A 23153-nucleotide genomic window follows, 5' to 3' on the forward strand; every position below is an offset into this window, starting at 1 on the left:
CTGGGGTCCCAGCACTGAGCCCTGTGGCACCCCACTAGTCACTGCCTGCCATTCTGAAAAGGACCCGTTTATGCCAACTCTCTGCTTCCTGTCTGCCAACCAGTTCTCTATCCACATCAGTTCTCCCTTGTCCACTTTACTATTAACATCCTCAAAAAATTGCAGAAGATTTGTCAAGCATGATTTCCCTTTTCTTAAATGCTTAAGAAAAGGTAACTTTGATGGTATGAGGCGCTAATTGGCTAGATTAGACTAGCAAATGATACTTAAAGGGTTGACGGTGGATAGGCAATAGCAAACCTTTAAAGATCATATGGACGAACTTCAATAATTGTACATCCCTGTCTGGAGTAAAAATAAAACGGAGAAGGTGGCTCAACCGTGGCTAACAAGGGAAATTAAGGATAGTGTTAAATCCAAGGAAGAGGCATATAAATTGGCCAGAAAAAGCAGCAAGCCTGAGGACTGGGAGAAATTTAGAATACAGCAGAGCAGGACAAAGGGTTTAATTTGGAGGGGAAATTAGAATACGAGAGGAAGCTTGCCGGAAACATAAAAAATGACTGCAAAAGCTTCTATAGATATGTGAAGAGAAAAAGATTAGTGAAGACAAACAGTCGGATTCGGGTGAATTTATAATGGGGAACAAAGAAATGGCAGACCAATTGAACAAGTACTTTGGTTCTGTCTTCACAAAGGAAGACACAAATAACCTTCCCGATGTACTAGGGGTCCGAAGGTCTAGTGAGAAGGAGGAACTGAAGGATGTCTTTATTAGGCGGGAAATTGTGTTAGGGAAATTGACCGGATTGAAAGCTGATAAATCCCCAGGGCCTGATAGTCTACATCCCAGAGTACTTAAGGAAGTGGCCCTAGAAATACTGGATGCATTGGTGATAATTTTCCAACAGTCTATTGACTCGGGATCAGTTCCTATGGACTGGAGGGTAGCTAATGTAACACCACTTTTTAAAAAAAGAGGGAGAGAGAAAACGGGTAATTATAGACCGGTTAGCCTGACATCAGTAGTGGGGAAAATGTTGGAATCAATCATTAAGGATAAAATAGCAGCGCATTTGGAAAGCAGTGATAGGATCGGTCCAACTCAGCATGGATTTATGAGGGGAAATCATGCTTGACAAATCTTCTGGAATTTTTTGAGGATGTAACTAGCAGAGTGGACAGGGCAGAACCAGTGGATGTAGTGTATTTGGACTTTCAAAAGGCTTTTGACAAGGTCCCACACAAGAGATTGGTGTGCAAAATCAAAGCACATGGTATTGGGGGTAATGTACTGATGTGGATAGAGAACTAGTTGGTAGACATGAAGCAGAGAGTCGGGATAAACGGGTCCTTTTCAGAATGGCAGGCAGTGACTAGTGGGGTGCCGCAGGGCTCAGTGCTGGGACCCCAGCTCTTTACAATATATATTAATGATTTGGATGATGGAATTGAGTGCAATATCTCAAAGTTTGCAGATGACACTAAACTGGGTGGTTGTGTGAGTTGTGAGGAGGATGCTAAGAGGCTGCAGGATGATTTGGACAGGTTAGGCGAGTGGGCAAATACATGGCAGATGCAGTATAATGTGGATAAATGTGAGGTTATCCACTTTGGGGGCTAAAACACGAAGGCAGAATATTATCTGAATGGCGGCAGATTAGGAAAAGGGGAGGTGCAGTGAGACCTGGGTGTCTTGATTCATCAGTCATTGAAGGTTAGCATGCAGGTACAGCAAGCGGTGAAGAAGGTAAATGGTATGTTGGCCTTCATAGCAAGGGGATTTGAGTATAGGAGCAGGGAAGTCTTACTGCAGTTGTACAGAGCCTTGGTGTGGCCCCACCTGGAATATTGTGTTCAGTTTTGGTCTCCTAATCTGAGGAAGGATGTTCTTGCTGTTGAGGGAGTGCAGCGAAGGTTCACCAGACTGATTCCTGGGATGGCAGGACTGCATATGACGAGAGACTGGATCGACTGGGCCTGTATTCACTGGAGTTTAGAAGGATGAGAGGGGATCTCATAGAAACATATAAAATTCTGACGGGACTGGACAGGTTAGGTGCAGGAAAATGTTCCCGTTGTTGGGGAAGTCCAGAACCAGGAGACATAGTCTTAGGATAAGGGGTAAGCCATTTAGGACTGAGATAAGGAGGAACTTCTTCACTCAGAGAGTTGTTAACCTGTGGAATTCCCTGCCGCAGAGAGTTGTTGATGCCAGTTCATTGGATATATTCAAGAAGGTGTTAGATATGGCCCTTACGGCTAAAGGGATCAAGGGGTATGGAGCGAAAGCAGGAATGAGGTACTGAAGGAATGATCAGCCATGATCTTATTGAATGGTGGTGCAGGCTCAAAGGGCCAGATGGCCTACCCATGCACCTATTTTCTATGTTTCTATGTTTCTTGTACATTACCCCCAATACCATGTGCTTTGATTTTGCACACCAATCTCTTGTGTGGGACCTTGTCAAAAGCCTTTTGAAAGTCCACATACACCACATCCACTGGTTCTCCCTTGTCCACTCTACTAGTTACACCCTCAAAAAATTTCAGAAGATTTGTCAAGCATGATTTCCCTTTCATAAATCCATGCTGACTTGGACTGACCCTGTCACTGCTTTCCAAATGCGCTGCTATTTCATTTTTAATGAATGATTCCAACATTTTCCCCACTACTGATGTCAGGCTAATCGGTCTATAATTACCCGGTTTTATTTCTCCCTCCTTTTTTAAACTGTGGTGTTACATTAGCTACCCTCCAGTCCATAGGAACTGATCCGGAGTCGATAGACTGTTGGAAAATGATCACTAATGCATCCACTATTTCTTAGGCCACTTCCTTAAGTACTCTGGGATGGATACTATCAGGCCCCGGGCGATTTATCGGCCTTCAATCCCATCAATTTCCCGAACACAATTTCCCACTTTATAAGGATATCCTTCAGTTCCTCCTTCTCACTAGACCCTCGGGCCCCTAGTATTTCCAGAAGGTTAATTGTGTCTTCCATCGTGAAAACAGAACCAAAGTATTTGTTCAACTGGTCTGCCATTTCTTTGTTCCCCATTATAAATTCACCTGAATCTGACTGCAAGGGACCTACGTTTGTTTTCACTAATCTTTTTCTCCTCACATATCTATAGAAGCTTTTGCAGTCAGTTTTTATGTTCCCAGCAAGCTTCCTCTCATACTCTATTTTCCCCCTCCTAATTAAACCCTTTGTCCTCCTCTGCTGTATTACAAAATTCTCCCAGTCCCCAGCTTTGCTACTTTTTGTGGCCAATTTATATGCCTCTTCCTTGGATTTAACACTATCCTTAATTTCTCTTGTTAGCCACGGTTGATCCACCTTCCCCGTTTTATTTTTACTTCAGACCGGGATGTACAATTGTTGAATTTCATCCATGTGATCTTTAAATGTTTGCCATTGCTTATCCACCATCAACCCTTTAAGTATCACTCGCCAGTCTATTCTAGCCAATTCACGCCTCAAACCATCGAAGTTACCTTTCCCCAAGTTCAGGACCCTAGTCTCTGAATTAACTGTGTCACTCTCCATCTTAATAAAGAATTCTACCATATTATGGTCACTCTTCCCCAAGGGGCCTCGCACAACAAGATTGTTAATTAGTCCTTTCTCATTACAAATCACCCAGTCTAGGATGGCCAGCCCTCTAGTTGGTTCCTCGACATATTGGTCGAGAAGACCATCCCTGATACACTCCAGCAATTCCTCCTCCACCGCATTGCTACCAGTTTGGTTAGCCCAATCAATATGTAGATTAAAGTCGCCCATGATAACTGCTGTACGTTTATTGCATGCATCTCTAATTTCTTGTTTGATGCTGTCCCCATCCTTATTACTACTGTTTGGTGATCTGTACACAACTCCCACTAGCATTTTCTGCCCTTTGGTATTCTGTAGCTCCACCCATACCGATTCCACATCATCCAAGCTATTGCCACTGGAGATTGCAGGCCCATTTCAGGAGGACGAGGAGGACGATGAAGAGGAGCCTGGCGAGGCACCGATTGCAGAGCACCCCATCCACAGGGGAGGCAGCGTGGAGATGCTGCCAGAGGAAGAGCCACACGGTGCCAGCTCATAATGGAGCGGTTAACTTGAATGGGGAAGCTGGGGTGCAGCTACGACTCACAACTCTGTGCCACCATAATGGCTCATCGACACTGAATTCTGGAATGAGACACACAACATCAATGGCAAAGAGTCAAAGTAATATTTTAATAAAAACTAGTAATAAACAATACCCCCAACAACACCAAATGATACAATTGACCAACAAAAACCAGACCATGCAATATACAGCATTCTGCAGCAAGTCAGTGAACAAGTTCATTTATTAAAAACTTGCTGTGAAATTTCCACCACTTCCCTTCATCCCCCTCCCACGCCTGCAGCTCCTCCTCAATGTGGTCTCAGTGCCTACAGCAAGGCTGCTTGAGGGCTGCTGTGTTAGGGAGGCAGGCCGTGCAGACAGCATACGATGATGCCCTGGACCAGCTCTTGGTTTGAAAGGCCCGGCTGTGGACTGCTGTGTCTCATTTTCGGCGGAAGCAGTCACTGGTGGCTGGGATGTGTACTGTGTATGGTGCATGGTTGGAGAGCCAGTGGTGGGAGCGGGAATGCTGCCATCCTGAGGAAGGACAGCACCTTCCATTTCCTGGGAGGCACTGAGGCTCCAACGGAGTTGGACCTGAACCTACGGCGCACGATGTGTCTCCACAACTTGCTGGTCTGCTTCAGCACCATTCCTTTCCTGTTGGACAGTGGGGAACACAGAGGTTGGCACCAGTTGTCGACCATATCACATCACCAAGCAGCAGCGTCGCTTGTGCCTGCGATTCGATCGATAGAAAATAGAAACATAGAAACATAGAAAATAGGTGCAGGAGTAGGCCATTCGGCCCTTCTAGCCTGCACCGCCATTCAATGAGTTCATGGCTGAACATTCAACTTCAGTACCCCTATCGATGCAGCGACATGATCAAAGACTCGTGCCACACACTGTGGAACACCACTGTCGCTGCTGGAGGCCACCTGCCTCTGTGTGTGGGCAATGATGGCCTCGCTGGAGTCCTGAGTTGCACGGACTATACGTGACACAGCCTCCACAACAGTCACAGCGAGTTTGTTGATGCTCTCTGGAATCCTACCCAATGTACCCATGAGTGTTTTTGCGAGCCTTGTCACCTCCCCATGACCAGATCTGTGTGCTTACCCTGGACATTTCCACCAAGGCCGGTTCCATGTCTGCCTGTTGTTGAGCAGACCTAATTTGCCGACTCACCCTCCGGAGAGCTGGCCTCCGAGATTTCTCTCTCGCTTCACGTTGCTGTAGGCGACTGGGGCCAGGAGCCTCCAACGACTCAAATCCCTGGAAATTGTCCTGATCCCAGATGTGGTCTCCCGCAAGGGCCAACTGGAAGGCTCTGCAACTCAGGCATTTGAGTGTTTTCGCGAGCCTTGTCATCTCCCCATGGTCAGATGTAGATACCTCGCAAAAGGTTGGCGCGATTGTGGCTGACGTTCTGCAAGCACAAAAAAACAGACGTGTGGTTAGCAGCAGGGGAGGGGGCAAGGTGTTAGCAGGAAGGAGGCCTTGGACATGTACATTCGAAGGCCCCCAGCCACTTCATAATACGTCTCAATAAAGTCACATCAGTCGCGCAATCCATTTACATACCCTCACTACCCGAAAGGGACTCAGCATCTCCCCCGGCAACTGCCCGAGCTGGTGCTCCAATGAGGGCCGACACCCGTTCCTCGACATCAAGTCTAGGATTTGAGGTGGACCCCCGCCTGTGTGCAGCTGCTCACGCCTGTTGTGTGAGTGCTTCGACTGCAAAGAGAAAAATAGGAAGGGTTCAGAAAGGGTACATCTCCTGTTGTGCCACATATGCCTACCATACTGTATGGATGTTCCAATGACATCACTTCAATCTGTGTGGATGTTGCATGAGCTTAATGAGCAATTGTTACTGGGTGAGATGGAGGTAACATAGGGGCTGCAGGTGATCTTATGAAACCCATATCAGCAGTGGTAGTGTATTGCGAGGATGTTCTCAATGATTAGGGAACTCGAGTGTACGTGCATCATTCATTAAGAGGCAATGGCTGGAGAAGACTTCCTGCAGCTTTCCGATGCATTGTGAAACCCACCGCACAGGCTGCAAGGCTTTGAGAATGGCCATATACATGAAAGAGTTCACATAGTGTCTGACATTCATGTTGGAAGGATAGCAGCCATAAATAAATGTGAATGATACTCACGCGACGATCCTGGTAAAGTCGTTGAATGTTTTGCGGACTAAGACCTCATTGGAGAATTGCCTGCCCTCCTGCTGCTCCATCTCTGCAGAAGTGCCAGAAGTCAGTCGGGTCATCTGTGCATGCGCACAGGAAGCTGCCGTGCCCTGAAATGGGAAAAAAATCCTACTGCACATGCGCAAAATGGCCGCCTCTTTTACTGCTGCAATTTTCAGCTGAGGCGCACAAAGTCCGTTGTGCAGCGCCTGATTTAACGCCCACGAACATGGATCCTACTTGTTTATCGAATTTCCCAGTCGAGGGCGCAAATCATTTTTCAGGCGGTATCTTTACTGCCCTGTCGCGATTAACACCCCTAAATCAGGAAAGCCAAAAGTCCAGCCCTAAATGTTTCAGGTCGATGACCTTTGATCAGAACTGTCGTGCAAGTCATTCCTGTTATTGCAATCATCAAACTGCTGTGTCGCCCTGGTTTCGAATGGCTATTACTGAAATGATCAAATTCAAGCCATGGTTAAAGTGGGAAGATCATTTAGAATACCCGGATACGTGAAGGTGATTCATCAGCAAATAGCTAAATCACGACGGACTCCACTGCAGTATAATATTTTATTTAATTGCTGTACTTCAAAGGTAATACAGAATCATCAAAACCAGCAGAATAAATGTGATTCCACCATCACAGTGGTGCAGCCTTAGCTGGGTTCAACTGAATACAGCACAATTATAAGACTCATTGAGCAAGATTACAGTGTGTGTTTGGAAATGTTATACTTTATACAGCTCGCAGCAAGTAGCAATCGTGCTTCTGTTCTGTGGCTCAGGGGACATTAGTATTAAGACAGTACTCTGATCAGTTGCCAAATTAACTGATTTACTGAAACACTTTAGTCTTCCTCTGAGAGGAGATCCCCGAGAGCATTGAGCGAGAGAGAGCCAAGAGTATCAAAAGGAGAAAGCAGTGATCGAGCGGAGAGCAACAAGTGAGCGAGTATGGGGGGTGGAGGAGGAGCAGCGATGGGGGGGGGGGGAAGGGGGAGCAGCAATGGTGGGGGGGGGAAGGGGGAGCAGTGAGAGCGGGGGGGGGGGAGAGAGAGAGCGAGGGAGGGAGGGGGAACAGTGAGCTGTTCCAAGACTTCCACATGGTCGGGAGGGGGAGACAATGGTTTAACCTGAAAATCAGGATGTCTGCATGTTATTCAAGGTTCCAGGATATTTAACTTATGATGAAAATCTGTGGCTAATTAAAGGAATAAAGGTCGGTATCCAATTAAAAACAAGGGCATATAAAGTGGCCAAAACTAGTGCGAGGACAGAGATTGGGAAGCTTTTAAAAGCCAGCAAAGAATGACTAAAAAAATGATTAAGAAAGGGAAGATAGACTATGAAAGTAAACTAGCTCGAAATATAAAAACAGACAGCAAGAGTTTCTACAGGTATATAAAAAGGAAAAGAGTGGCTAAAGTAAATGTTGGTCCCTTAGAGGACGAGACCGGGGAATTAATAATGGGGCACATGGAGATGGCAGAAACTCTGAACAAATATTTTGTATCAGTCTTTACAGTAGAGGACACTAACAATATCCCAACAGTGGATAGTCAAAGGGCTATAGGGGGGGGAGGAACTTAACACAATCACAATCACTAAGGAGGTGGTACTCAGTAAGATAATGGGACTAAAGGCGAATAATTCCCCTGGAACTGATGGAATGCATCCTAGGGTCTTAAGAGAAGTAGCAGCAGGGATTGTGGATGCATTGGTTGTAATTTACCAAAATTCCCTGGATTCTGGAGAGGTCCCAGCAGATTGGAAAACTGCAAATTTAACACCCCTATTTAAAAAAGGAGGCAGGCAAAAAGCAGAAAACTATAGACCAGTTAGCCTAATATCTGTGGTTGGGAAAATGTTGGAGTCCATTATTAAAGAAGTAGTGGCAGGACATTTGGAAAAACATAATTCGGTCAGGCAGAGTCAGCATGGATTTATGAAGGGGAAGTCATGTTTGACAAATTTGCAAGAATTCTTTGAGGTTGTAACGAACAGGGTGGATAAAGGGGAACCAGTTGCATTTGACAAGGTGCCACATAAAAGATTACTACACAAGATAAAAGTTCACGGGGTTGGGGCTAATATATTAGCATGGATAGAGGTCCGGAAAACTGCCTGTTGTTTAATGATTAACTATGCAGCTGCAGTACACAATACGTCCACATCCACAGTGTGGCGCTACAAGCATTACAAGCTTACAGACATTACAGTGCCAAAGCAAATTGTTCAAATACCAGGAGAAGCAAGTTAGGAAGAGAGGAGCAAAGGTTAAAGTCAGGCACCCAAAGGCTGACAGAATTGTGGAGTAAGTAACCAAAGAATGTTCCTGATATGAACAAAATAAATAGGTTCAAGATAATCATATGAGAAAAGGGATTGAAGGATCTGGTGAGCAGGTGGGGAGCAGGTTTGTTGGGTCTGATAACCTTTTCCTGCTCAAAATGTCCATCATATGTTCGTCCTCCCAGTATAGCATCTTATGGCAGGACTTCTTCTGTAGTTCAGCTGTCAGCTGTTTATTTATTGCCTGTTTGAACAGAATTAAAAACAAAGCAGTTATCTGAAATAATCTAGTGTAAAATGTGACAATAAAAGACAATTTCAGACACTGTCTGAGTTTATCCCGGGCGTATCTGAGCCATACAGACTGGGAAGGTCTCAGGGTTGAGTGAATCATAGAATCATAGAAATTTACGGCACAGAAGGAGGCAATTCGGCCCATCGTGTCTGTGCCGGCCGACAAAGAGCTATCCAGCCTAATCCCTCTTTCCAGCTCTTAGTCCTTAGCCCTGTATATTACAGCACTTCAAGTACATATCCAAGTACTTTTTAACTGTGACGAGGGTTTCTGCCTCTACCACCCTTTCAGGCAGTGAGTTCCAGACCCCTACCACCCATCTGGGTGAATAAAGTTCTCACCTCCCCTCTACTCATTTTACCAATTACTTTAAATCTGAGCCCCCTGGTTACTGACCCCTCTGCTAAGGATAATAGGTCATTCCTATCCACTCTATTTAGGCCCCTCATAATTTTATACATCTCAATAAATCTCCCCTTAGCCTCCTCTGTTCCAAAAGAAATAAACCACAGCCTATCCAATCTGTCCTCAGAGCTAAAATTCTCCAGTCCTAGCAAAATCTTCATAAGTCTCCTCTGTGCCCTCTCTAGTGCAATCACATCTTTCCTGTAATGTGGTGATCAGAACTGTATGCGGTACTCTCGCTGTGGTCTAACCAGTGTTTTATACAGTTCAAGCATAACCTCGCTGCTCTTGTATTCCATGCCTCGGCTAATAAAGGAAAGTATTCCATATGCCTTCTTAACCAACCACCTTACCCACCTGGCCTGCTATCTTCGGGGATCTGTGGACATACACTCCAAGGTCCCTCTATTCCTCTACACTTCTCAGTGTCCTACCATTTATTGTGTATTCCCTTGCCTTGTTAGCTCTCCGGGTGAGGAAGCCGGACAGCACGCAGCGCTCTCCGGGGCCATTCTCCAGGTGAGGAAGCCGGACAGCACGCAGCGGGCCCTGGGCAGCCCCAGCGAGACAACACACAGCGGGCCCCGAGCAGCCCCAGCGAGACAACACACAGCGGGCCTTGAGCAGCCCCAGCGAGACAACACACAGCGGGCCCCGAGCAGCCCCAGCGAGACAACACACAGCGGGCCCTGAGCAGCCCCAGCGAGACAACACACAGCGGGCCCTGAGCAGCCCCAGAGGGACAACACACAGCAGGCCCTGAGCAGCCCCAGTGAGACAACACACAGCAGGCCCTGGGCAGCCCCAGCGAGACAACACACAGCGGGCCTTGAGCAGCCCCAGCGAGACAACACACAGCGGGCCCCGAGCAGCCCCAGCGAGACAACACACAGCGGGCCCTGAGCAGCCCCAGCAGGACAACACACAGCGGGCCCTGAGCAGCCCCAGCAGGACAACATACAGCAGGCCCTGAGCAGCCCCAGCAGGACAACACACAGCGGGCCCTGGGCAGCCCCAGCAGGACAACACACAGCGGGCCCTGAGCAGTCCCAGCAGGACAACACACAGCGGGCCCTGAGCAGTCCCAGCAGGACAACACACAGCGGGCCCTGAGCAGCCCCAGCAGGACAACACACAGCGGGCCCTGGGCAGCCCCAGCAGGACAACACACAGCGGGCCCTGAGCAGTCCCAGCAGGACAACACACAGCGGGCCCTGAGCAGTCCCAGCAGGACAACACACAGCGGGCCCTGGGCAGCCCCAGCAGGACAACACACAGCGGGCCCTGAGCAGCCCCAGCAGGACAACACACAGCGGGCCCTGAGCAGTCCCAGCAGGACAACACACAGCGGGCCCTGAGCAGTCCCAGCAGGACAACACACAGCGGGCCCTGAGCAGCCCCAGCGAGACAACACACAGCGGGCCCTGAGCAGCCCCAGCAGGACAACACACAGAGAGACAACACACAGCGGGCCCCGAGCAGCCCCAGCAGGACAACACACAGCGGGCCCTGGGCAGCCCCAGAGGGACAACACACAGCAGGCCCTGGGCAGCCCCAGTGAGACAACACACAGCAGGCCCTGGGCAGCCCCAGCGAGACAACACACAGCAGGCCCTGGGCAGCCCCAGCGAGACAACACACAGCAGGCCCTGGGCAGCCCCAGTGAGACAACACACAGCAGGCCCTGGGCAGCCCCAGCGAGACAACACACAGCGGGCCCTGAGCAGCCCCAGCGAGACAACACACAGCAGGCCCTGGGCAGCCCCAGGGAGACAACACACAGCGGTCCCTGAGCAGCCCCAGAGGGACAACACACAGCGGGCCCTGAGCAGCCCCAGCGAGACAACACACAGAGAGACAACACACAGCGGGCCCCGAGCAGCCCCAGCGAGACAACACACAGCAGGCCCTGAGCAGCCCCAGCAGGACAACACACAGCAGGCCCTGAGCAGCCCCAGCAGGACAACACACAGCAGGCCCTGAGCAGCCCCAGCAGGACAACACACAGCAGGCCCTGAGCAGCCCCAGCAGGACAACACACAGCGGGCCCTGAGCAGCCCCAGCGAGACAACACACAGCGGGCCCTGAGCAGCCCCAGCAGGATAACACACAGCAGGCCCTGAGCAGCCCCAGCAGGACAACACACAGCGGGCCCTGAGCAGCCCCAGCAGGACAACACACAGCGGGCCCTGAGCAGCCCCAGCAGGACAACACACAGCGGGCCCTGAGCAGCCCCAGCAGGACAACACACAGCGGGCCCTGAGCAGCCCCAGCAGGACAACAAATAAACGTTACTTTGCAGTTGCCGAAGGGACCCCGCGCCGGCCGCTTCTGTCCCGAGCCAAAGGGATCCCGCGCCGGCCGAAAGGACTCCACACCGGTCGCGGGCCATCCTGGCCGAAAGGACACCACACACCTGCCCACACCTGTCCCTGTGGTTGTACACCAGGTGTTCATTGTGCTGACTGATTGGGGGAACGTGGAACCAGCCGAGGGGACTCCAGGCCGGCGCTGAACCGGCCGAGGGGACTCCAGGCCGGTGCTGAACCGGCCGAGGGGACTCCAGGCCGGTGCTGAACCGGCCGAGGGGACTCCAGGCCGGCGCTGAATGAACCGGCCGAGGGGACTCCAGGCCGGCGCTGAACCGGCCGAGGGGACTCCAGGCCGGCGCTGAATGAACCGGCCGAGGGGACTCCAGGCCGGCGCTGAACCGGCCGAGGGGACTCCAGGCCGGCGCTGAATGAACCGGCCGAGGGGACTCCAGGCCGGCGCTGAATCGGCCGAGGGGACTCCAGGCCGGCGCTGAATGAACCGGCCGAGGGGACTCCAGGCCGGCGCTGAACCGGCCGAGGGGACTCCAGGCCGGCGCTGAATGAACCGGCCGAGGGGACTCCAGGCCGGCGCTGAATCGGCCGAGGGGACTCCAGGCCGGCGCTGAATGAACCGGCCGAGGGGACTCCAGGCCGGCGCTGAACCGGCCGAGGGGACTCCAGGCCGGCGCTGAATGAACCGGCCGAGGGGACTCCAGGCCGGCGCTGAACCGGCCGAGGGGACTCCAGGCCGGCGCTGAACCGGCCGAGGGGACTCCACGGTGGCGCTGAACCGGCCGAGGGGACTCCAGGCCGGTGCTGAACCGGCCGAGGGGACTCCACGGTGGCGCTGAACCGGCCGAGGGGACTCCACGGTGGCGCTGAACCGGCCGAGGGGACTCCAGGCCGGTGCTGAACCGGCCGAGGGGACTCCAGGCCGGCGCTGAACCGGCCGAGGGGACTCCAGGCCGGTGCTGAACCGGCCGAGGGGACTCCACGGTGGCGGTGTTCAACCCACCGTCTTAAACTCCTGACCAACTTTTAATTAGTTTTTAAACTTTTAATCAACCTTTAAATTTTTTAAACAAGTTGGGATAACTTTTAAAACTTATCTTTTAGACTTTTAATCAAAATACTTCGAACATTTATTATTGATCTACATCCTTGACTTTTTAACAACTCTTAGAAACTTTTGAAATAAATTGGGAATTTTTATCAACTTTTAACTTTTAAAATAACTTTGGAAGTGACCGTGCTAATGCCTGCTCCCCAGCCAAGCCTCGGGCCATCAATGGCGCTACTCGGAGCCGAGCTTGTGGCCAACACTTCGCCGTCGGCAATTAGGCTTATCGAGCTGTGCCTGGTCTCCAGTTGTCTTGGACCCCCTTGCCACTGGACCAAGACCTTGCTCAGCTAAGCCCGTGTGGTGGCTGGTGTGCAGCGGCCCCCCACGTTAAAAGAACTCACGCACAGGCATCTTCCACTCCGTCAGTATGAAGTTCGGGACCTGGAACGTCAGGACCCTCACGGACAATCCCAACAGCAACAGGCCGGAACGCCGCACCGCCATAGTTGCATCAGATGTTTTGACATTGACATCGCCGCCTTAAGCGAGACCCGGCGGGCAGGAGAAGGCCAGTTGAAGGAACATGGTGGAGGGTATACCTTCTTCTGGAAAGGGAAACCAGAGGCAGAATGCCGCCTTCATGGAGTCGGCTTTGCCGTCAAGAATGAGCTTGACCGCCTCAAAGACTCCCCCTGTGGGGTTAACGAATGCCTCATGACTCTCCGTCTCACCCTATCTCAGAACCAATGAGCCACAGTCATCAGTGCGTACGTCCCAACACTCGATGCAACGGATGAGGCTAAAGAGGGTTTTTATTCCAACCTCGAGACATCCTTGTCCCGTGTCCCCGCGGGCGACAAATTGATCCTCCTAGGTGATTTTAATGCCAGGGTCAGCAAAGACACAGCCCTCTGGGAAGGCATGATTGGCAGAGAGGGGGTAGGGAAAGCCAACTCCAGCGGTACCCTATTCCTGACAAAATGTCTAGAACATGAACTTGTCATCATGCACCTGCTTGACTATGTCATCGACCGAGCCAGGGATCGCAAGGATGTGCGCATCACCCGCGCCATGACAGGAGCTGACGACTGCTGGACAGACCATCGCCTAATCCGATCCATCATCGACATCAACATAGCCCCAAAACAGAAGGGACAGCAGAAGCAGTGCAACAAAAAAGTTAATGCAGGGGCACTTAGAGACCCAGCTACGAGAGCCCTATACAGCCAGCACCTCACAGCCAATCTGGCGTGCCTTGATGACCCTGAGATGCTGAATGCCCACAGCGCTTGGTCTGCCCTCCAGGTCTCTATAACCAGTGCCTGTGAAGAGACACTTGGTCACTCAACCAGAAAACATCAGGATTGGTTTGATGAAAATGATCAGGAGATCATTTGCAAGTGCAAAGCATTCCTGAGCCTCAAGCAACAACCCAACTCAGGAGCTGCAAAACAACATTACAGATGGCTCAAGGCTCAGGTCCAACAAAAAATCCTGGACCTAAAGAACAGGTGGTGGATGGAGAAAGCACAGGAGATATAACAACTGGTCGACAGCCATGATATGCGAGGATTCTTTGCTGCAGTCAAGGCCACCTACAGTCCAAACTCCCAAGGCCCCACTCCACTCCTGGCCAAGAACGGGGAAACACTCATCAAGGACACCAAGGCTGTCAGGGCCCGATGGAAGGAGCACTTTGAAGATCTCCTCAATCGAGACTCTGCCTTTGACTTGAGTGTTCGCGACTCCATCTCGCAGCACGCGATCCACCACCAACTCAGTGAAACCCCAATTGCACGAGGTCGGCAAAGCCATAAAACAGCTGAAGAATAACAATGCTACAGGTGCGGATGGAATCCCTGCTGAGGTGCTAAAATATGGCGGAGAGGCGCTGTTGGCGCGGATAAACGACCTCATCTCTCTCATCTGGAGGGAGGAGAGCATGCCGGGAGATCTCCGAGATGCAGTGATTGTGACCATCTTTAAAAAGGGGACAAGTCCGACTGCAGCAACTACAGGGGAATCTCCCTGCTATCAGCCACTGGGAAAGTTGTCGCTAGAGTCCTCCTCAATCGTCTTCCCCTTGTGGCCGAGGAGTTCCTCCAGGAATCACAGTACGGATTTCATCCCCTACGGGGCACAACAGACATGATCTTTGCAGCGCGACAGCTGCAGGAAAAATGCAGGGAGCAGCGTCAGCCCTGATACATGGCTTTTTTCGATCTTAGAAAAGCCTTTGACACTGTCAACCATTAGGGTTCTATGGAGCATCCTCCTCTGTTTCAGATGCCCCCAAAAGTTTGTCACCATCCTCCGCCTGCTCCACGACGACATGCAGGCCGTGATCCTTATCACAGACCCAATCCACATCTGGACCGGGGTCAAACAGGGCTGCGTCATCGCCCCAACCCTCTTCTCAATCTTCCTCGCCACCAAGCTCCACCTCACAGTCAACAAGCTCCCCGCTGGAGTGGAACTAAACTACAGAACCAGTGGGAAGCTGTTTAACCTACGTCGTCTCCAGGCCAGGTCCAAGATCACCCCAACCTCTGTCGTTGAGCTGCAGTATGCGGACGACGCCTGTGTCTGCGCACATTCAGAGGCTGAACTCCAGGATATAGTCAATGTATTCACTGAGGCATATGAAAGCATGGGCCTTACACTTAACATCCGTAAGACAAAGGTCCTCCACCAGCCTGCCCCGCCGCACAGCACTGCCTCCCCAGTCATCAAGATCCACGGCACGGCCCTGGACAACGTGGACCATTTCCCATATCTCGGGAGCCTCTTATCAACAAAGGCAGACATTGATGTGGAGATTCAGCATCGCCTCCAGTGCGCCAGTGCAGCCTTCGGCCGTCTGAGGAAAAGAGTGTTTGAAGACCAGGCCCTCAAATCTACCACCAAGCTCATGGTCTACAGGGCTGTAGTAATATCCAGCCTCCTGTATGGATCTGAGGCATGGACGATGTATAGAAGGCACCTCAAGTCGCTGGAGATATATCACCAACGATGTCTCGGCAAGATCCTGCAAATCCCCTGGGAGGACAGACGCACCAACATCAGTGTCCTCGACCAGGCCAACATCCCCAGCATTGAAGCACTGACCACACTCGATCAGCTTCGCTGGGCAGGCCACATAGTTCGCAGGCCAGATACGAGACTCCCTAAGCAAATGCTTTATGCGGAGCTCCTTCATGGTAACCGAGCCAAAGGAGGACAGCGGAAACGTTATAAGGACACCCTCAAAGCCTCCCTGGTAAAGTGCGACATCACCACTGACACCTGGGAGACCCTGGCCGCAGACCGCCCGAGGTGGAGAAAGTCAATCCGGGAGGGCGTTGAGCTCTTCGAGTTTCAATGCAAAGAGCATGAAGAGGTCAGGCGCAGGCAGCGGAAGGAGCGCGCGGCAAACCAGCCCCACTGACCCCTTCCCCTGACGAATATCTGTCCCACCTGTAACAGGGTCTGTGGCTCTCGTATCGGACTGTTCAGCCATCAAAGAACACACTTTGGGAGTGGAAGCAAATCCTCCTCTATTCCGAGGGACTGCCTATGATGATAGCCCTCCCCAAATGCATTACCTCACACTCCTCCGGATTGAATTCCATTTGCCACTTTTCTGCCCACCTGACCAATCCATTGGCATCTTCCTGCAGTCTAAAGCTTTCGTCCTCACTGTCAACCACACAGTCTATTTTTGTATCATCTGCAAACTTCTTAATCATACCCCCTACATTGAAATCTATATCATTGACGTATACCACAAAAAGCAAGAGCCCCAGTACTGAGTGCTGTGGAACCCCATTGGAAACAGCCTTCCAGTCACAAATACACCCGTCGACCATTACTCTTTGCTGCCTGCCGAGCCAATTTTGGATCCAACTTGCCACTTCCCCTTGGATCCCATGGTCTTTTACTTTCCTGACCAGTTTGCCATGTGGAACCTTGTCAAAGGCCTTGCTAAAAATCCATGTAGACAAACGCACTACCCTCAACAACCATCCTCGTTACCGCCTGAAAAAATTCTATCAAGTTAGTCAGACACGACCTTCCCTTAACAAATCCATGCTGATTATCCTTGGTTAATTCATGCCTTTTTAAATGATGATTAATTAATATTGTCCCTCAGAACTTTTGCCAACAATTTCCTCACCACCATGGTTAGGCTGACTGGGCTGTAATTACTCAGTCTATCCCTTTCTCCCTTTTTAAACAACGGTACAACATTAGCAGTCCTCCAGTACCACACATGTAGCCTGAGAGGATTGAAAAATATTTCCTTCCTTGCTTCTCTTAACAGCCTGGGATGCATTTCATTCGGGCCTGGCAATCTATCCACTTTCAAAGATGCTAAACTCCTTAATATCTCCTCTCTACGTTTACCTCATCGAATATATTACACTCCTCCTCCTTAACTACAATGTCTGCATTTTCCCTCTCTTTTGTGAAGACACACGCAACGTATTCATCAAGACCCATACCCATGTCTTCTGCCTTCACACACAGGTTACCTTTATGCTCTCCAATATACACTACTTTTTCTTTAGTTATCCTCTTGCTCTTTATGTATTTCTAGAACATCTTTGGGTTTTCCTTGATTTTATTTGCCAATATTTTTTCATACCCTCTCTTTGCTTTCCTAATTTCCTTTTTAATTTCACCCCTGTACTTTCTGTACTCCTCTAGGCTTTCTAACTCTCGGTATCCAATATAAGCTTCCATTTTTTGCCTTATCCCACTGTATCTCCCTTGACATCTGGGGAGCTCTAGATTTGGGAGTCCCACCCTTTTTCTTTGAGAGAACATATTTGCTCTGAACCACCACTATCTCCTTCTTGAATGCCTCCCACTGCCCCAACACTGATTTACCTTCGTTGCTGTTTGAAGTCCACTTTTGCTAAGTCACATCTCAGCTTATTAAAATTGGCCTTTCCCCAACTGAGAACTTTTACTCTTGGTTTATCTTTCTCCTTTCCATAACTACACTAAATCTAACTGAATTATGATCACTATCACCAAAATGCTCCCCCATTGATACCCCTTCCACCTCTCCAGCATCATTCCCTAAAACTAAGGCCAGAACCGTCTCTCTCTTGTTGGGTTTGCTATGTGTTGGCTATAAATGTTCTCCTGATTGCATTTTATGAATTCTGTGCTCTCTATACCTTTTACACTGATGCTATCCCAGTTAATGTTAGGGTAGTTGAAATCCCCTACTATTACTGCCCTATTGTGTTTGGACTTCTCAGAAATATGCCCATATTTGTTCTCCTATCGCCCTCTGACAGTTTTTGATCTTCAGTTGAACCCATATGGACTCATTTGATGATCTTTCTCACGTATCATCCCTCCTCTCAGCTGTAAGGACCCCCCTCCTTTTTATCGCCCTCTCTATCACGTCTGAAAACCCTGCAACCAGGAATGTTATGCTGCCAGTCCTGCCCTTTCAGCCATGTTTCAGTAATAATGATCTGTGTTGTCTCCAACAGCGGCAGTTGAGGAGTCATGGGCTGGACAGGGATAAAATCTGGTCACATTGCCACTCCTGATCACCATCAGGGACTGCTGCTGGAACTGTTTCCCTCCTCAATGGCCTCACTCTCATTTTAAGGTTATGCCGTCTTGTTCTTGATTCTCCCATCAGAGAAAATAGTTTTTCTCAATCTACCCCATCGAATCCCTTTAACATTTTAACACCTCGATTAGATCACCCCTCGACCTTCGAAACTGAAGGCAATACAATCCAATTGTTGCAACCTGTCCTCATCATTTAACCCTTTCAGTCCCTGTATCATTGAGGTTGAAAAATTGATCAGCGGGAGACGTGTTTATCTCTGAAATAACAGTGACACGTAATTAATGGTTATAGGAGTGTAAGTGGCCAGCCAGTATGTAACTTTTCCTTGATTATTATGGTCTATTTTCCCAGAATTAATGTGACATAACTCTTGTTGAAAAAATCAGGGCCAATACTTTGAAACCAATGGAAAATGTTGAATCAGAAAATGAAGTGTACGGGCTACTTTTAACCTGGTTACAATACTCAGTGTGAACAAAGGAGAGGATTTGTGTGTGTGTGTGTGGGTGTTAATGATTTAATAAAAGCTGTTCATCACCACACAACATTCAATCCATCACCGTACTGGGCTACTGATGGCCCGTTACCACACTGGGCTCATTGCTCTCGGTCTATTCCAGGCAATGTTGCTGCTATGGATCCATTTTAGGTGAAGGTTTCCCACAGTTTCACCATTTATACAAAAAGTGACCGATATCACACGCTTTGTCTCTACCCTTGTCAAGGGTTAGAGAAACATACCTTTAAGCTCACTGTATATGGATTGATCTGGTTGCTATAATGCCTAACAAGGAACAGAGCAATGATAGAATCAGCACTCTAGTAACATGTGCTCAATGAAGGGTTATTTGGAATGTATTAACGTTCTATAATTGGAGTTTCTTACCATGTACGTGGCATTTGAATCCTCCAGACGATCTCCGGAGTTCTACAACAAAATACAAACGACAGTTACATTGTTCAATATATTGTTGATGCTGGTTTAAGAATTCTCTGGGATGACTGTGTCCACTTTAATTGTTACTCGGTAATCTACACATTTTCCTTAAATCCATAACCAAAAGTAGTTTGATCCAATCAGTCTTGTTTTCAAATTACACTAAACTGGGTGGCGGTGTGAGCTGTGAGGAGGACGCTAAGAGGCTGCAGGGTGATTTGACAGGTTAGGCAAGTGGGCAAATACATGGCAGATGCAGTATAATGTGGATAAATGTGAGGTTATCGACTTTGGGGGCAAAAACACAAAGGCAGAATATTATCTCCATGGCGGCAGATTAGGAAAAGGGGAGGTGCAGCGAGACCTGGGTGTCATGGTACATCAGTCAATGAAGGTTGGCATGCAGGTACAGCAGGCGGTGAAGGCGGCAAATGGTATGTTGGCCTGCATAGCTAGGGGATTTGAGTATAGGAGCAGGGAGGTCTTATTGCAGTTGTACAGGGCCTTGGTGAGGCCCCACCTGGAATATTGTGTTCAGTTTTGGTCTTCTAATCTGAGGAAGGACGTTCGCTGCACTCCCTCAATAGCAAGAAGGTTCACCAGACTGATTCCCGGGATGGCAGGACTGATATGAGGAGAGACTGGATCGACTGGGCCTGTATTCACTGGAGTTTAGAAGGATGAGAAGGGATCTCATAGAAACATATAAAATTCTGACGTGTTTAGACAGGTTAGATGCAGGAAGAATGTTCCTGATGTTGGGGAAGTCTAGAACCAGGGAACACAGTCTAAGGATAAGGGGTAGGCCATTTAGGACTGAGAGGAACTTCTTCACTCAGAGAGTTGGTAACCTGTGGAATTCCCTGTCGCAGAGAGTTGTTGATGGCAGTTCATTGGATATATTCAAGAGGGAGTTAGATATGGCCCTTGCGGTTAAATGGATCAAGGGGTATGGAGAGAAAGCAGGAAAGGGATACTGAGGGAATGATCAGCCAAGATCTTATTGAATGGTGGTGCAGGCTCGAAGGGCCGGATGGCCTACTCCTGCACCTATTTTCTATGTTTCTATGTACAGTGCATGTAGAGAAGCAAGAAGTAAAGGATATCCCCAACTTGATAAAAATGCCGTCTAGCCACTGAGAACATGCCATAAAGAAACAGGCTGATGAAAGAGAGAGTGTTCTGGGGCCTGCAGATAAACACAGTCACAGAGGGAGCAAAGCAAAGTCTGAGAGCTGATTTCCTTTAGTTATGTATGTAATAACTCAATAGACTGAATACAGTTAACTAACTCAGGTACAAACTTGGCTCTGCTTTATTAGGGCCCAAAGTGATTACATGATGGCTTGCCTTTTATACCTGGGCTGCACGCACAGCCCGAAGACCTCCGACAGTCGCGGTGGCTAGTAACCCCAAGCATACATACATGACAATATTTCCCTTTAAAGATATTAGTAACAGTCATTTTACAAATTGAGACGGTCCGGGGCTTTCTGCTCCCGAGTTGATCGTCTCAGTTCAACTCCAGCCTTGGGCGAGCGTTCTGAGTCTGTTATGACTGGGGGCTGGGTAGCCGATCTGATGGGAGTGGCAATGACCATGTCAGGGATTGAAAGTTCAGATTCATTGATGATAGTGGAGTCCTCTGATGACTGAGGGTAGGTTGGTTGGTCACTGATTGTGTCTTCCTCAGACTGTTCCGGTTCATCCGTGTGTCGCAGCTTTATCTGATCAACATGTTTCCTGCATGTCGCCCATTCCTGAGCTTGACGATAAACACTCTGTTACCCTCCTTGGCCGTAACAGTACCGGCGATCCACTTGGGACCTTGACCATAATTTAGTACATACACAGGATCGTTAACAGAAATGTCACGTGACACAGCAGCGTGATCATGATACCACTGCTGACTTTGACATCTGTATTCAACATGATCGTTCAAGTCAGGGTGGACGAGAGAGAGCTTGGACTTAAGACGTCTCTTCATCAATAGTTCAGCGGGGGAGACCCCGGTAAGTGTGTGGGGTCTTGTCCTATAACTAAGCAATATGCATGACAAATGAGTCTGCAGTGAACCTTGAGTTACACGTTTCATACTCTGTTTGATGGTTTGGACAGTACGCTCTGCTTGACCATTAGATGCGGGTTTGAATGGTGCTGACCTCACATGTTTGATACCATTGAGTTTCATAAACTCTTAAAACTCCAAACGAGTGAAGCAAGGTCCATTGTCGCTTACAACGATGTCAGGCAGACTATGAGTGGCGAACATGACACGAAGGCTCTCAATGGTAGCTGTGGATGTACTGGATGTACATGATTATACACTCTATTCACTTGGAATATGCATCCACCACAACTAAAAACATCTTTCCCAGGAAGGGACCTGCAAAGTCAATGTGGATCCTGGACCATGGTTTAGACGGCCACGACCACAGACTCAGCAGTGATTCCGCTGGTGCTTTACTTAGCTGCATGCAAATGTTGCACTGATGCACACATGATTCCAGATCAGAGTCAATTCCAGGCCACCATACATGAGACCTGGCAATGGCTTTCATCATGACAATACCGAGATGAGTGCTATGTAGATCATGTACAAATTTCTCTCTGCCTTTCTTAGGCATAACAATACAATTACCCCACAGTAAACAATCTGATTGACTGGATAGTTCGTCTTTGCGACGGTTGTAAAGTTTGGTCTCATCGCCCATTTGCTTGGATATGACAGACCAACCACCACTAAGGACACAATGTTTCACAACCGATAATATCGGGTCCTGGTTGGTCCAGGTCTTAACTTGTTGAGCCGTGACATGGGTTCCTTCACTTTCAAAAGAATCCATAACTAACAGTAGTTCTGCAGGTTGTGGCATCTCCACCTCCGGTGTGGGCAACGGCAGACGGCTCAGTGCTTCGGCACAATTCTCAGTGCCAGGTCTATGGCAAATGAGATGATCATAGGCAGATAATGTCAGCGCCCACCTCTGGATGCTGGACAATGCATTGGTATTGATATCTTTGTTTTCCGAAAACAGTGAAATGAGTGGCTCGTGATCTGTTTCCAGTTCAAACCAAAGACCAAACAGGTACCGATGCATCTTTTTAACCCCATACACACAGGCTAATGCTTCTTTATCTATCATGCTGCAGGCTCTTTCCGCCTTTGACAAACTTTTAGAAGCATACGCAACAGGTTGTAGTTTACCCGACTCATTAGCTTGTTGGAGCACACTACCAGCTCCATATAACGAAGCATCACAGCCAATACTAGACGCTTACACAGATCATAATGTACCAGCAGCTTGTTAGAGCAAAGCAGATTAGTGGTTTTCTCAAAAGCTCTATCTTGAGACGCACCCCAAACCCAGTTGTTGCCTTTTCTTCGCAGCATGTGCAGTGGTTCTAATAAATTGCTCAATCTAGGTAGGAAATTACCGAAGTAGTTGAGTAGACCAAGGAACGAACGCAGCTCCATCACATTCTCAGGCTTGGGTGCATTTTTGATGGCCTTGGTTTTCGAGTCCGTAGGCCTGATGCCATAAGCAGCAATTTTCCTTAAGGAATTCGACTTCCGGTGCCATGAAGACGCACTTTGAACATTGCAGTCTTTGTCCCACTTTGTCCAGACGATGCAGAACCTCTTCCAGGTTGTTCAGATGTTCGGCGGTGTCACGACCTGTGACCAGGATGTAATCTTGGAGCACGACGGTTCGAGGGACGCTCCGAGCGAATTCCGAAAGGACACCTGTTGTAGATAAACAGTCCTTTGAGTGTTGATGCACGCAAGTTTCTTCGACGTCTCAACAAGTTCCTGTGTCACGTAGGCTGACATCAGATCCAGTTTAGTGAACGACTTCACCCCGGCTAGCATTGCAAACAGGTCATCACCCTTCGGTAAAGGGTATTGATCCTGTTTCGAAACTCGGTTGATTGTAACCT

The 23153-nt window shown here is 49.0% G+C and overlaps 1 long non-coding RNA gene across 1 annotated transcript; it reads right to left on the bottom strand.

Moving 5' to 3' along the window:
- Window positions 1-6882: 6882 nt before the first annotated feature.
- LOC139272551 (uncharacterized) lies at window positions 6883-19210 on the bottom strand. Its single transcript, XR_011594883.1, has 2 exons — window positions 19161-19210; window positions 6883-8862 (listed from the first exon to the last, which is right to left on the bottom strand). It is a non-coding gene; the product is annotated as an uncharacterized lncRNA (long non-coding RNA).
- Between the last annotated feature and the right edge of the window lie 3943 nt (window positions 19211-23153).

The sequence above is a fragment of the Pristiophorus japonicus genome, chromosome 9 (assembly GCF_044704955.1).
Source record: "Pristiophorus japonicus isolate sPriJap1 chromosome 9, sPriJap1.hap1, whole genome shotgun sequence".
In the NCBI taxonomy this organism is placed as follows: domain Eukaryota; kingdom Metazoa; phylum Chordata; class Chondrichthyes; family Pristiophoridae; genus Pristiophorus; species Pristiophorus japonicus.